The sequence below is a fragment of the Euphorbia lathyris genome, chromosome 2 (genome assembly GCF_963576675.1).
Source record: "Euphorbia lathyris chromosome 2, ddEupLath1.1, whole genome shotgun sequence".
In the NCBI taxonomy this organism is placed as follows: Eukaryota; Viridiplantae; Streptophyta; class Magnoliopsida; order Malpighiales; family Euphorbiaceae; genus Euphorbia; species Euphorbia lathyris.
Window position 1 is genome coordinate 30,036,507 of NC_088911.1, and position 9,007 is coordinate 30,045,513.

At 35.4% G+C, this 9,007-nt stretch overlaps 1 non-coding gene across 1 annotated transcript; it reads right to left on the reverse strand.

Moving 5' to 3' along the window:
* Nucleotides 1-5,653: 5,653 nt before the first annotated feature.
* On the reverse strand, nt 5,654-5,760 carry LOC136221116 (small nucleolar RNA R71). Its single transcript, XR_010684904.1, has one exon. It is a non-coding gene; the product is annotated as a small nucleolar RNA R71 (small nucleolar RNA).
* Between the last annotated feature and the right edge of the window lie 3,247 nt (nt 5,761-9,007).

Sequence of the window (9,007 nt, forward strand, 5' to 3'; positions counted from 1 at the left end):
ATCACGGTCGAGGTATGAAAGGAACGTTAGAAATTAAAGCAAAATTAAACGTGTTTAACGTTTTAAGTAACGATTGCGTCCACCCATGGCATGGTCGGTACCTCTTAAACGAACACAAAAGCAAATTAATTCATATAAAGTCACGGACGAGACCACCTTTATCACGGGCGTGACTAAGCAAATATATTAAACCTAAGTCCTTAATAAATCTATATTTGTAATAGTTTAGGTTTGGGAAAGGAAATTTTGTGCTTAGAAATGCCTTGAGACGAAAGATTCAAAAACATGCGTGCTTACACCGTCCCGAATACTTCAATATAAAAATTGAGATACAAGATGAGTAATATATCTCTTTTACACTAGCTAGTTTGATACCTTGCGTATAAATTTACCATGAAAGTTTATCTTTCAGTTTAACTAATTCAAAAAGGAATTTATGGATATATGTTCTGTTTATGAAGAGATTGATTAAAGAATAAATTCAGTAAAATTTTGCTCGGGACTAGCAAAAGCTTAAGTGTGGGAGTTTGTTAAGCCCAAAATATACCTAAAATATCATATATAAATATGTTAAATTTACATTGAAGAATGAAGGAACCGAACTTAGGTGCCAAACTGCTTAAACTGAAGAATGAAGGAACCGAACTTAGGTGCACAAACGACTCCGAAAAAATAAAATACCCTGTTGAGTTCTGTAAACCCTCTGGTCACAAAGGAGAAATTGCCAGCACGTGTATGGGTCAGAATCAGAAAATGGCTCATTACATACTGACCAACTTTATATTCCCCAAGGTCAACTCCCAATCCTCCGTATCTAACTTTGAACAGTGCTTTATCTGGCACATGCTGACCTAGCAGCCACTCAACATGCCCTTCTTTCTTATCGGTGCATTTCAACGTAGTATCGTGTTAAGCCCAAAATATACCTAAAATATCATATATAAATATGTTAAATTTACATTGAAATCGTGCTAATTATATTCATTTAGAATACTTTTACGTCTTTATTTAATTCTTTGATGCAAGGTACTTAATTATTTGGTTAAATCCAAATAGGAGCCAAAACGGATCTAAAACGGAGCTAAAATGGAGGAAAAACCTAAAAAACGTACCAAGAATACGTATCAGTCAAAAGAACGCTCAAGGAGGACAAGAAGCAGTCGAAAGACGGGGAGAAAAGCCCCTGTCGCGACTGAGATTTTTAGAATCTCAGTCGCGACATACGATCACCGAACTCTGAAATTTCGAAGTCTTCAACTCGCCCCTGCACCCCCTGTCGCGACTGAGATTTTCAGAATCTCATATGAGACAGCGAAGAATTCTGCACGGTTTTCACATGTTTTAATCCGAGAAACGCGTCTGTTCGTTTGGATAAAAGCGACCCTTCACCAACGGACACGACCCATCAATTACAACCCTTCAACAACTATAAATAAGTGATCCATTTCAGAAATTAATGTTGTTGGCTAAGTTAGAAAAGTTAGAGAAATCAGAGAGTTATTATGTTGAGTTTCTGATTCAGAAAAGAGTCAGAAAGTTAGATTTCATTTCTGTAAACAAACTTGATGTACACAAGTTGTTATTAGATTAGTTATAAATACAGTAATATTAGTTTAGTTTCAAAGGTTGATCAGAGATAAGTTTTCATTCCGGTAGTGGACTGACCGGTCTCTATTCCGAAGATTCAGCGAGAAGAACTAACGGCTGAAGCGCAAAAGGGTCTGACAAACCTACGGAGTTTGAGGGAAAGATTGACAACCCGGATCTCAAAGTTTTCGTCACAATGCTATCCATGTTTCTACTTCTCTGTTAACTTGTGAAGATTCACGTTTCATTAATGATATATTTATCTTATTCAATACATTCTTTCTGTTGTTATTTTGATATTGTTCTGACAAAATGATTTTCAAAATGATAAATTGGTGTTTTTATTAAAACGTTTTATACCATCTTATTCATATAAGAACTTTGTTGAACACTTGAAAGAATTGGTTTTTACAGATGATATGATCGCCAGCGCGGTTTATCGGATATAAAATACTAATTTGATTAAGGTAGAAATCTGCTCCGAACCAGAGAGATTTCTACGGTTCAAAGCCATTTAATTGAATAAATTCCTATATTGTTACATGTCCATAATCTTACCAAAGTTATAGTTGTTTTTCGCTTAATGAAAATAAGTTTTATACCTTCTATTTATTCCAATTACGGAAGTATCTGTCTTGTAATCAAAATCTCAAGACGGAATTGTTCTCTAAATTCAATATAATATTCTTATCTAATCCTAATTTATCCAAACCAATTCAATCAATTAAACGATTTTCTTTTGTTAAACCTAAAGACGCGAATAAAACTGAATTAAATAAGTTTTTAGTTAAAAAGCGTTCCCTGTGGGTTCGATATCTTTTATTACTACAAGCGTATACCGTGCACTTGCAGAAATCACTCAACATACCGACACACTCAGGTTGGGATCCCTTATCACCAAAATTCTCAAAGACTACAAAGTGGGCTTGGTAGAGGAAATTAACTTCTAGGGTACAGAAATTTCTGCTGGCATACTATTCGGTTTGGCCTACGATCAACCCATCGTACCCAAGAAAGGAAAGGGGGCCGCTGTTGAAGAAGCACATGATGTGCCGACCAAGAAGGGGAAGAAAGTGTTGGTGAAACCAACTGGCCACACTCGGTAGGATAAAAAGCGGAAAGCTGACCTGTCAGCAAAGGATGTGAACACAGCTCCGAAAAGGCTAAGAATAGTATCCAGTGCGAAGAAAGCTGATGCTGAGCAAGGTCAGGAGGAACCTAAGTCAGCAGAAAAACTGAAAAGGCAAGTTGAGCCTGAGGAAGAGAGTGAGGATACTCCTGAACAGCCTCTGAGAAAGAAGAAGAAGAAGAAGAAGAAGAAATCCTCTGGACTAAACCCAATCGATGCACTACCTCTTGACTGTGTAATCTCTGAAGACTCACACTTTGGGAGAAGTCAAGATATCGATCTTGAGAAACCTCCTACTGATCAAGAAGAAGAACTGGGTAATGATGAAGGTAAGTTTGAAAAGACAGATAATGTTACGCCATATAAGGAAGTTGATACTGAGCAAAACCAAACAGTTGATGCTAAGCTGGTTTGGGAAAGGAAATTTTGTGCTTTAAAAAGCCTTGAGACGAAAGATTCAATAACATGCGTGCTTATATCGTCCCGAATACTTCAATTCAAAATTGAAAATACAAGAAAAAAGATATATCGCCTTTATACTAAGTTAGTTTGATATTTTGCGGATAAATTTGCCATACGAAGTTAGTCTTTTCGGCTTAACTAATTTAAAAGTTAATACAGAGATATATAATTTATTTTTTATACAGAGATTAGTTAAAGAAATAATTCAGTGAAATTTTGCTCGGGACTAGCAAAAGATTAAGTGTGGAGATTTGTTAAGCCCAAAATATACCTAATATATCATCAATAATTACATCAATATTGCTACGAATTTGTGCTATTTATACCTGTTTAGAATACTTTTACGTTCGAATATATTTCTTTCTTGCAAGGTACCTAAATATTTGGTAAAATCCAAATAGGAGCGAAAGAGGTTCAAAACAGAATAAAAACCCTACAAAAGGAGTAAAAAACAACGAAGATCAATTACACCAAATCGAGGACAAAGACGAAGTCAGAAACAAAAAAAATGTCAAATTCTCGGTTGAGGAAACCAAATTCTCGGTAGAGAATTTATGAAAGCCGCGACCGAGAATCTCAAATTCTCGGTCGCGACACGCGTTTTTTAGCTCCCATTCCTTTCGTTCGAAGACCAAATAATTGCTCCCCCATTCTCGGCCGATAATTAATTATTCTCGGTAAGTTCAGCAAAACCTAGAGAGCCATTCGCACACTTTCGTTTTCGATAAAACGTGTTCGTTCGGGTGGATAAAGACGTCTCTTCGCAGAGGATACGATCCTTCATAACGGACACGACACTTCAATCACGAATCTTCAACATCTATAAATAAAGAGTTGATAGAGAGTTTGAGAAGATATAGAAGAAAGAGATTAGTATAGAATTTATGCAGAATTCCAAGTCAAGTGATTCAGAATTTAGATTTCATTTCTGTAAAAAGCATTATGGTATACACACATTGTTTATTCAATAATTACAAACACAGTAGCGTTTAGATTTGTTCATATTAGTTTACATTCTGGTAGAGGCCGACCGCATCCCTATTATGAAGTTACAGGGAGAAGATTGAGTAGAGAATCCGCCCCTGAGTCTGACAAACTCTAAACGAAACCCAAGGAAAGGATTGACAACCCGTTCACTTGCAAGTCGTGAAATGTTTTCATACTCCTTATTCTCTGTAAACTTGTATCAAATTTATATTTCATCTAATAAAGTCTGTTCCATTCGATAGATTTTTATGCAGCACTTTGGTAAAGGATCCGAAGTGGATGCTGGTGTTTTCATTAAAACGTAGTTAAATTCAAAATCTTTACAAGGAAACTTTGTTGAACACTTAAGCAAATTGATATCATCAGTAGAGTATCAATTTGGTTAAGGTAGCGATCTAACCCGACCGTAGGAGGATTGACTGCAGTTCAAAGCCCTAAAATTAGAAGAACCGTCATTTATTTTATTGTTTTAATTTATGCAAAGTTTAAAGTTGTTTTCTTTGCTTAATGCAAACGAATACATTTGTTTACTTTTCTAAAAGAACTTAACGTTCCTGTTTTGTAAATTCATTTCTAAATCAGAAGTATTTTCTAACATTTTTATACTCTAATTTAATTCTTATTCTAGCAATTTCAAAACCAAATCCAATTCAACGATTTTACATATTATAAACCTTAAAAATAAATCTAACTGATTCAAAATAAGTTTTTGTTAAAAAGCGTTCCCTGTGGGATCGATATCTTTTATTACTACAAGTGTATACCGTGCACTTGCGTAAATCGCTCAACAAGTTTTTGGCGCCGTTGCCGGGGAACGCCAAAATTTTTGACAAAAATTTAGATTTTTCGTATTTTATTTCGAATCTAGGTTTATTCATACTTATTAAAAATTTTGTATTTTATTTATTTTTAGATACTAACATATTTATTTTTCAAATTCTGTTTTGAAGGTAGTTTCGGTTCGTGCGAAATTTCAGGTTCATGCGCAGTTCTCGAAGTTCGGGCATGCCACCAGACCCTATTGACCCAGAAATTGAAAAGACTCTTAAAAAGAACAAGAAAGACAAGAAAAACAAAAACAAAACTCCAATAAAAACTAGAGTTACTGAGCCAGAAATTATGGCCACACTTATGGATTACGCTAGGCCAGGAGTGGCCGGTGTGACGAACAACATAGTTAGACCCCAAATAAATGCCAACCAATTTGAGATTAAGCCAGCATTGCTTAATATGCTACAAAATAACGTAACATTTTACGGGTTACCTAACGAAAATCCTAACACCCATTTGACAAATTTCTTAGAAATTTGTGACACTTTTAAAATACCGAATGTGACTGCGGAAGCAATCAACCTTCGCCTTTTTCCTTTTACTTTGAAGGATCGAGCCAAAGAATGGTTGACTTCTATGCCAGCCGCAACATTTGAAACTTGGGAGCAATTAGCCCAAGCATTTTTATCAAAAAATTTTCCTTTAGCAAAAACCGCAAGAGTCATAAAAGAGTTAACATCTTTTTCTCAAAATGATAATGAAACTCTTTATGAGGCTTGGGAATGTTTTAAAGAACTTCAACGTTTATGCCCGCACCACCAATTGCCCGCTGAACTTTTAATGCAAACATTTTATAATGGTTTAAATCCTACAACTAGAGGTTCATTGGATGCTATGTCTGGAGGGTTATTCATGAAGAAAACATCGGCCCAAGCAAGAGAACTTTTGGAGGAGATGGCAATCAACAGTAGTATGTGGCCCGCGGAGCATGAACACGTACCAATGGCGAAACCATCATCCTCAACTATGTCATCAGTTAAAGGTATAGTGAATCTTGATCCAGTTGCGATGTTGCAAGCCCAATTTTCTGCCTTATCGCACAAAATTGATAGGTTTATGGCACCGTGTGATCCTAATGGTAAGCCAATCTAAACGGATGTGGATTATGAAGGTATGAGCGAAATTGAACAGGTAAATTTTGTCCAAGGGCAAAATCAAACTAATAACCCTTATTCCAATACATATAATCCTGGATGGAGAAATCATCCTAACTTTAATTGGAGAGATAATAATAATAATGCTAATGCTAATCAAAATCGTACCACTAATTATCAAAATCAATCAAGAGATACGATTAGCACTTTATCTTCTCAAATCGACAAATTTATTGATGCTATGAGCGGAAAAATAAGTAATCACGACGATGGTTTTAAACAGATCGAGAATAAATTCGATCAGCTTATTAAAAACCAATCATCTAGCATCCATAATTTGGAGGTTCAAATTGGACAACTCGATAAATCAATTCCATCCCGCAAAGAGGGAAGCCTTCCCAGCCATACGGAAGAAAATCCGAAAGAGCATGTAAAGGCTATCGCTCTTCGTTCAGGGAAAAATTACTTAGGTCCGGAAATGCCTGGAAATTCAACTTTACCAGGAACTGATTTACCAAAATCCAAAGAAGATATGTTAAATCAAAAAGATACACCAATTGACTCGAGTACAAAAACTTTTGTACCCAAACCACCTTTTCCACACAAAGTCCGAAATAAGGACTATGACAAACAACTTTTAACATTTTTAGACAAACTTAAAAATTTGTATATTAATTTGACGTTTATGGATGCAATTACGCAAATTCCCAATTATGGTAAGTTCCTAAAAGATTTAATTTAAAAGAAAATCAGTTGGGAAGGAATTTCATCCATTTCACTAACTGAAGATTGTAGTTCAATTGTGTCAAGTAATTTGTCCACTAAACTGAAAGATCCCGGATGTTTTACCATTCCGTTTAAATTGGGAGATATTGAATTCCCAAGTTGTCTTTGTGATTTAGGAGCAAGCATAAACTTGATGCCATTATCAATTTTTAATAAGTTAGGCTTAGAAGAAGATATCAAACGTACCAATATGGTTTTGCAATTAGCGGATCAAACCACTAAAAGACCATATGGTATAATCGAGGATGTTTTAGTTAAAGTTGACAAAATTATTTTTCCTACCGATTTCGTTATATTAGATTTTGCATATGACGTTAATTGTCCGCTAATCTTTGGTAGACCGTTCATGAACACGGGACGTGCTCTAGTTGATGTGTCGGAAGGGAAAGTAGTTTTACGAATAGGAGACGATAAGATCGAGTTTGATATGAATCAAGCAATGAAGTATCCTATGGAGGATTTCGCTTGTATGAAACTTGATTTAGTTGAAGAATGTGTAAATGACATTGTTCAAAAAGAAGAAATAATAGAACCTATAATGAGTGAGGAATTAGAAGATAAGGACCCAGTGCCTTTGATTCGAGAAGATGGACCAGTTCCGCCTTCAATTATAGTTCCACCTAAATTAGAACTTAAAGAATTACCAAACCATTTGAGGTACGCTTTCTTAGGCGAAGGCGATTCTCTACCTATAATTATCTCTAACAAACTAACACAGGTTCAAGAAGAGAAATTAAAGGATGTTGTTAGAAATAGAATAGGAAGTATGGGATGGCAAATTTCAGACTTAAAAGGAATTAATCCTAGTATTGTAATGCACAGAATTCACTTAGAACAAGATAAGCCACCTAAAGCGGATAGGCAAAGACGCTTAAATCCGAATATGAAAGAGGTAGTCAAAAATGAGATTACTAAACTTCTAAACAATGGAATCATTTATCCTATTTCGGATAGTGAATGGGTTAGTCCAATCCATTGTGTACCCCAAAAGGGAGGTATCACTGTTGTAAGGAATGACGAAGGTGAATTAATACCTACACGAACCACCACCGATTGGAGGGTTTGTATAGACTATAGGAACCTAAACAAAGCAACTAGGAAAGATCATTTTCCTCTACCTTTCATTGATCAAATGATCGAAAGGATAGCTGGTCATGCTTTTTATTGTTTTCTAGACGGTTATGCCGGACTCTTTCAAATATATATTTACCCGGATGACCAAGACAAAACAACCTTCACGTGTCCTTATGGAACATTTGCATATAGGAGAATGCCCTTTGGTCTATGTAACGCACCAGCAACATTTCAACGTTGTATGACTGCAATTTTTAATGATTTCATTGAAGATATCATGGAAGTTTTTGTGGATGATTTTTCCGTTTATGGAGATTCTTTCGATTCATGCTTACAGAACTTGGATAAAGTTTTGTCTAGGTGTGAAGAAACAAATTTAGTATTAGATTGTTTTAGGTCACAAAATATCTGAAAAGGGATTAGAAGTGGATAGAGCAAAAACTTCAGTAATAGAAAAATTACCCCCTCCAACTACTGTTAAGGGAGTAAGGTCATTTTTAGGACATGCGGGTTTTTACAGAAGATTTATTAAGAATTTCTCTGTAATTTCCAAACCACTTACTAATTTACTCATGAAAGATTCAACCTTTGATTTTAATGAAGATTGCGTTAAAGCTTTCGAAACATTGAAAACAGCTTTAGTCAGTGCACCTATTATTGCTAAACCCGATTGGGATTTACCTTTTGAAATTATGTGTGATGCAAGTGACTTAGCTGTCGGATGTGTTTTAGGTCAAAGAAAGGATAAAAAACTTCATATCATTTATTATGCAAGTCACACACTGTCCGGTGCACAATTAAACTACACCACAACCGAGAAGGAAATGTTAGCTGTAGTTTTTGCATGCGATAAGTTTAGGTCATACTTGTTAGGTTCGAAGGTTATTATTTATACCGATCACGCAGCTTTAAGATATTTATTTGCTAAAAAAGATGCAAAACCACGTCTAATTAGATGGGTTTTATTGTTACAAGAATTTGATATAGAAATTAAAGACAAAAAGGGAGTAGAAAACCTTGTCGCCGATCATCTATCGAGACTCGAAGATGAAAATGG